Source organism: Thermobia domestica, chromosome 15 (genome assembly GCF_964235325.1).
Source record: "Thermobia domestica chromosome 15, izTheDome1.hap1.1, whole genome shotgun sequence".
Lineage (NCBI taxonomy): Eukaryota > Metazoa > Arthropoda > Insecta > Zygentoma > Lepismatidae > Thermobia > Thermobia domestica.
This window is the reverse complement of record NC_137468.1, coordinates 70,788,585-70,796,350: the sequence shown is the minus strand read 5'-3', so window position 1 is coordinate 70,796,350 and position 7,766 is coordinate 70,788,585.

Genomic DNA, 7,766 nt, shown 5'->3' with positions numbered 1-7,766 from the left:
TGTCGGTTGAGAATGGTTCGAGATATTCAACTTGGAAGTTTATATGAGAAAATGAGGACATACGCATTTATACGCGTTAAGTACAACATAATTAGTAACGAATATTGACATACGAATTGAAAACTATCGGAAGTAACAGAAAAAAAAAGTGTTTCGCAATAACTAACGGGTTTGTTAGATACAATTAGTCATTACATTGTTCACAATAATCATAGGTTAGAGATGAAAAATGATCACTGTTGTTCTTCTGTTTTATGAAGAAATGACGCAGGCAAAATACTCTCTTGCACCATGAACATTTTATATGTGCAATTGCGTTGCATCCGTCAAGGGAACAGTTCACAGAACCAAAGCAAAAAGCAAATTCGACAAGTGATTCAAAAGTTATAGGCCTATAATTTGTTCGTAACCTGCCTTGTAGAACGCAAACTGAAAGAATTCAATGTATAGCGGTAATCGAAAGTGATTCGTATGGACACGAACTTTATTTGATTGTTTCGTTGGTACATTATAGCGTCCAGATGAAGAAGTTTCATACTATGTACAAATCTCCTGCCATCATCTTTGATTGATCGGAATCAAAACACATCAAATGGCTGCACAAATCGTGTGCAATTCTTTGGTATCTTCTCAACCATTAGGTCTTTGCCACCCGTCATGCAACTTGTAATGGACAATTTGTCTGTGAATGGACCCCAGTGATCAAGCAATAGCAAGTTCAAACCATCAGGCTTCGCCATGTGAGAGAGTACTTAACGCATTGAAACGTGCATCCACTCATTTTCTCATATAAACTTCTAAGCTGAATATCCCGAACAGTTCTCAATGTACAGGAGTTTTATTACCTGTTGTAATCAGCATGAATTGGTCCTTCAAATGACATGCTTATTTCTCTGCAGGCGAGTGCTTCTCCCAAACTTCCCTTGTCAGCTGGCTTCAGACCTTCATATCCATTAAATAATACAATAAAACAATTAGTATAAACAATGAAATGTGCAAATTGTACATATAACAGAAAAGACAATCCCCTTATAAACATCCAAGCGTATGTCGTTCCATTTAGTGAGCAACTTTGTAACTTATAAAATGCCACATAGATTTGCTGTGATGATTACTAAATTAATCCCTAATTATTCTCTACTAAATTAATTAATAATCATAAATTTAGTATGAGGGATTAATTCCTCTCTTTCCAAATACAGTTTCTCCCAGGCTCGTGGCAGTCAGCACGCCGTCGTGGCAGTCAGCACCTTCATATTTGCAATCAGCCACAGTCGTGGCAGTCAGCACCAATAATTGGCTGTGGCAGTCAGCACCCGTGGCAATCAGCACCTATCCAGGAAAGCAGAACAGAATACTACATTAGATCTTATCACTTACTAAACACCTGTGTAGTGCTCACTTTAAGTCAACATACAATCGAAATAAGGAATGGTTCCTGCCCGTTAGCAAATAACAGCTACTATTTTGTGAGCTGTTGGAGCAACCAACTGCACATACTGATAGAAGCTACTCCTACAAATAGAAGAGATTCAAATGCTTCAGGAAAAGTGAAAATATGCTTCGTAGCAATTGATTTCCGACTACTATGAAAAATTATAGTAGATGACCGCAGCGAGATTCGAACACGGACTCCCACGTTAGTGGTCCATGACTTGCGTCTGAGCAATGACTATTTGCTTGCTTTCGTCTGGTATGTCTGTGCATTTCGGGCACCACTTTTTAACACGAACATGAACATTGAAGCGAAATAAATAGAATGATATGATTAACAGTTTGAACTGTCCACTATTAAGGTCGGTGGGGCAATACTTACAAATTACTCAAACTGTATTTAATATGCAATCATTATTATACATTTCATTTTCATAAACTTGCTCTTATGATAACAATACCGATTTCCTAATTAAATTCAATGTATAGATAATGGGTTCTCAAACTTTTTGCAGTTGAGGCTCACCTCAACTACCAAAGTCTGAACGCGCCTCCTCTGTCAAAAATGGCATGCGTCCCTAAAAGAAATACTATCAATTTAATAAACTATGTTTCATTTATTAATTACTAATGGAAATATCTCATTGACACAGGTGATCTACATTGTACACACTGACTATACCTTTTAATGTTATTAGCCGGTGTTAATAATTATAAATTGTGGTAAGTCAGATATTTGTGTTAAAATTCAAAAATACAAGAGAGGGAATATACATTTAAAAAGCGACACATTATAAATGTTGAGCAAAGTCAATGGGATGTATGAGCTTGTTTTGAGTTTCACAATTTACTAAATCTCGGCAGATATTTTGAAATGACGAGACGCATCTTCAGGAGATTTAGTTTTGACCTAATTTGGATTTGTTCACCGCCATGGCTGAAAATCCGGTTTCGCAGAGATAAAAAGTTGCAAAAGGAAGGATCACTTGCAAGACCTTCTTTTTCTTAATTCGGGATACTCATTCTTCACTGAGCTCGAAAATTCAGGCAACGATATAGAGAGAAACTTGGTCTTCAATGTACTGTCTGAAGAGAGATCAATGAGATGTTTGTCTTCTCGGCTGGTGAAATTTGGTGGGTTCGCGACCCAGTTGTGTTGTGTGTTCTCTGTAAATACTTCTCAAATTGGACATAAAGTTGTGTTAAGAGGACATACTATTCTACAGAGATAAATAGAAGATCGTTAGTGACCATCTAATGAGCATATTTTAAGCCAAAGGTGAAAGTGTCATCCCTGATCGTATATGGAACAGAGGTGATACAAAGGCTTAGTCCACTATGTATTACTAAAGGAGAAGGTTGCAGACTCAAGTAGGCGTGTTGCATTATAAATAGGATCTTTTCTAAAACTCCTCGCGCCTCCCCTTAAAGCCTTTGGCGCCTCCTCAGGGGGGGCGTGCCGCACAGTTTGAAAATCCGTGGTACAGATAATTGTTGAGTTGATCTGATTTTTAGTTTAGCGTCCCTTTCAGCAGCGAATCTATATGAGACGGGACTTACTGATTAACGTGGAATCCGAACCTCATGAGCTCCCGTCGGTAATCGAACCAGGGTCTCCCACGCCAAAGGTATAGATAATTGTGTCTTACATAGCAGCTAATACTCTTGCTAGAAAGTATAAAATAACTAAACATTTGATGTAAATAAATGAGAAACCTAAGATATTTCAGATTACTGAAATTGCGATTTAATTCAATTTTAAGCAGTATACACCTGTATGATTGTTCAAGTTGCTTTATAAAGATGCAGATTACGAATTCTACTATTTTTTTCATTGAAATGAAATTCAATCTTTAAGTTTGACGCCCCACGATTAATCAGCTAGCAGGTAAAGGAGACTGTGATAATGGCTATAAAATGAATAAAATTCTGGAACGAAGGAAGTGGAAGAAACGGGAGAACGCCGAGAAAACCCACGCACACGGTGTTTCTCCACCACATATCTCACTTTGTGCAAGCTGGGATCGAAACAAGGACCCCATGCACCAGAGGTGAACGCTCTACCACTAAGCCATTGCGGCCCTATGAAAAATACAACCATATTTATTCTCTCTCTCTCTCTCTCTCTCTCTCTCTCTCTCTCTCTCTCTATCTATCTATCTATCTATCTATCTATCTATCTATCTATATATATATATATATATATATATATATATATATATATATATATATATATATATATATATATATATATATCCCCCTCACCAACTTCGCCCCTAGCTTCTACCGTCAAAGAGAAAATTTAAAAAAAAAAAAGAACTTTCCAATTCTGTCTCATCTATGCTGAAAATTTGATCGAGATCGGTCGGGTGGTTCAAGAGTTATTAGGTTTTATTTATTTTAAATATCCCCTATTCCCTCTTGTCCCTTAAGTTCTACCGTCAAAATGATATGATAAAAACCACCCCAGGTGCAAACCCTATCTATGTTGAAAATTTGATTGAGATCGATCGGGTAGTTCAAGAGTGATGAAGTCACAAAGACAGTTACTTTTATTTTCATTTTTTTTTTACATGTATCTCCCCCTCCTCGTCCTTTACGTTGTTTCGTCAAAGTGAAGTCCCGAACCTCATCTATGTTGAAAATTTAGTCGAGATCGGTCTGGTGGTTCAAGAATTATTTATTTAATTTATTTTTTCTATCTCTCCTCCTCCCCTCCCCGACGTTCTACCGTCAAAGTGAATAGCTAAAAACACTCCCAGGCCAGAACTGCATCTACATAAAAAATTTGGTCGAGATCGGTTGGGCGGTTGAAAAGATTAAGAGTCACAAATATAGTCACTTTCAATTTTATAATATACATACACTTGTATATAGGAATAGGTATCAGAAGCATGAATAATTTTAATTTTGGACGTATGGTTCCAAGTTGGTATTTAAATCAGAAATTTGTTCTTAATGAGTTTAGTTGAGTTGATTTGAAGTTTAACGTCCTTTTCAACAGTAAAGCTATATGAGACTGGACGTATTGATTAACGTAAAAACCGAACCACGTGAGCTCCCGCCGGGAATCAAAATCTGTTCTTATTATAAGAATGTTAGCATTCCTTATTTTAACATCTTCGTATAATTCGGCGAATAAATACGACTGAGCTTTCAAACGTAAGAGTTCATCTGATTTTGTCTTTTCAAGGACTTCAAAATAGAACTTTATATTAAAAAAAAACATCCCTATATTGAAAAAAAGGTTACTATACGCAGGCTCGAATCGCTTGCTCTTTGTCTCTAGAATTTCAACAGCATTATTACATACGATTGACCACAGAGGCAACTTACAAAAATGCATTGTGATATTGCTAATGGAATCGCTCCAAGCGCAGGTTTACACTGAGAGTTTTAAATTGCCATTTTCTGTCTTTTTCAATAATTCTAACTTAAAATATTGATTGATTTCGCATATTGGACTTTTGCAGCGTGAAGTGTGAATTGTATGCTCATCTCAAAAACACACTAATTTCTGTTCTTTGAATTCTACGTATTTGTGAATGATCGTAATACATGTGCAGCGTGTGGAGTCATTTTCTCTCAAATTTTCCTCGGAATATTCTACTCGTAATTATCTGACAGACTAAAGTTTCATAAGAATCAAAGTTTTTTGCTTATAATTTTCTTTTTTCCTTATAATTCTTAAAAATCATAAATAATTATTCATTACTACACTGCTTTGTTAAATAAAGTACAAAGAAGCAATAATAAATGAAGAAAACTGTTATTTATGAAAATGTGGAAGTTACAGTATATGGGAACTTTTTTTTTTTTTTAAAGGCGGATTACAGTACAGCCTTCAGACAGGAGGACAAGGAAATACATTGTATAATTATTAAAATACAGAACAATCATGTATGTACAGGACGTCTTGTAACCCTACAATTAACCTTCTACTCTAACCGGGAGTGGTTGAAATCAGGGGCGTCATTTAGGGGAGCAGGAGGGAGCAATTTTTCCCCCCAAGAGTTTGAGGAATACATATAGTCTACTTTAATCGATTGTCTACTAACATACTAGTACAAGACGTGAAAGTCTTATATCGGTGGCGCTCTTGCCCCCCTCAAGCGAAGTCTGAAATGATGCCCCTGGTTGAAATCAACCATTTCCGGTTTCAAAGTTTATTTCTATAGAACGAAAACGGTAACAGATAGCCACTAACAATTTTTAGAATCAATTTCACGTCTCGAGTAAACGTAACATCATCACCTGCGTCACTCTACTGAAATAGGTATCAAAAAGTGGTTTCTTGCAATCGATTAAGCGTCCCGAGAATATGTTTGGTAACTCTACCGCTAACCTTCTCTTCAGACCAGAAGTGGTAGAAATCAACCATTTCCAGTTTCAACCTTTATCACTACACAACAAAAGCGATAACAGATGAAAACAAACGGTTTTTCAATCTATTCAGCATCTCAAGAGAACTTTTAATCAACACCCGCAACACTCTACCGAAAACGGAAGTGGTTTGAATTTCCTAGTACTCTTGTTTCAATACTAATTTTTATAGGGCAAACATGGAACGTTAAACTGGTAAAGCAAAGACATTAGAAGAAATTGAGATACAATATTTTTAAATCTATTCAGCGTCCCAAGAATAGGTTCCGTCTCCTCCGTTAACTCTCCATGAAAATCGGAAATGGTAGGAATTGACCTTTTCCGGATCAAAGTTAATCTCATGGAACAACAACGAACATGAATAGCGACAAATGTTTGTTTTTCAGTCGATTCAACATTTCAAGGGAGCACATTAAAACCACCCACCCTACTCTATGCACTGGAAGGCGTTAAAATTTACTAGTACTTTCGGTTTCAATTTTCATTTTCATTGTGCAAAAATGGTATGAGATATCATGAAGCAGTTTTTTGCACTAGATTTAGCGTCTCGAGAATATATTCCATCGTTCATCAACTCTCTATTCAAACCGGAAGTGACAGAAACCAGCCGTCGCCGTCTTTAACGTTGATGGTCATAAAACTAAAACGGAAATAGATAGCGATAAAAAATTTTGCGATCGACTCACTGTCTCAAGACAGCATGCCATTACCATGTAGAACACTCTACCAAAAAGAAGAGGTTAAAGTTTATTAGTACTTCCGGTTTCAATACGTACTTCCATAGAGCAAAAACAGTAAGAGATATCGAAAGGCGGGTTTTAAGTGTCGTTCACATATTACGTAACGCGATTAAGGAGGAGGGAGGGATTCGGCCTTGTGTGACGAGGGGAGGGGGGTTTATGCCTTCATTACGTAACGATTTTTTTTCGCTTTAATTTTTATTTTTATTCTTAGATTTATATGCAAGCTTTTTAAACAAATAATTTTATTCAGTTCCTTTCTTTTTTATAAAAAAATATTTCTATTGTTTTCAAAAATTGCGAACGTATATAAAATAAATCTTCCAAAAAGGAATCGAAAACGCTACTAGACATCAACATGACTAGTGATGAACTCCGCGTGTACTGCAATAGAATAAAATTCCGTTTTGTGGCTATAGCCGCATTGCATTTACGGACACAAAGCTTTTCTGGAGTTAGTTGTCAGCGATCGTAAGCTCCACTTAAAAATTCCCTCTCGTTCTCACTCGTATCGCTATTTCTGAGAATATGATTCAAAACTTTTTTTTTCGTGAAATAATATTTTCTGCGACGGAATAATCCACGATTTGCAGAGCAAAATAAGATATTAAAAACCGAATTCGTCATATATTAATTTGTACTGAAGTTTTTGCTCTTCAGATTTAAATTTTCTTTGAGAAATCGAGTTTATTTGCGTTCTGTCAGTGATTTAGGAGAAGAATAATTTGAAAAACGGTGAATTGAAAATTAAAGTCCAAAGAAGATGCTCGAAAGCTTGTTCACAAACGAGATGATTCTACTCCCCCACATGTGCAATCACATCGAATCTGTGGTCGACGAGATCTTTGCATCGTCGGCATTGTCGAACTTCAAATACAGAAAGGAAATTGGATCCCGGAGGAAGAGATCGATGTCAATTCTTTAGATCCTGTTTCACCTGAAGCTTCCGGCAGTACTTCCTCCTTGCCAACATTTGGTGACCTAAAAGAATGTGTGCGATCTCCTTGAGAAAACGACAATATGTAATATCGAAGAATTAAGACTGATTAATTAAACAACCTATGGGGTTAAAATATTATTACGCTACTACTATTATCTAATACTTTGATTTGTTGGCAAAAAATACACTACACATTTATTCAGAATACAAGCATTTTGTAATAAAAGTTTTGCCATTAAAATTAGTTTTTTTTTAAATTGTAATAATCC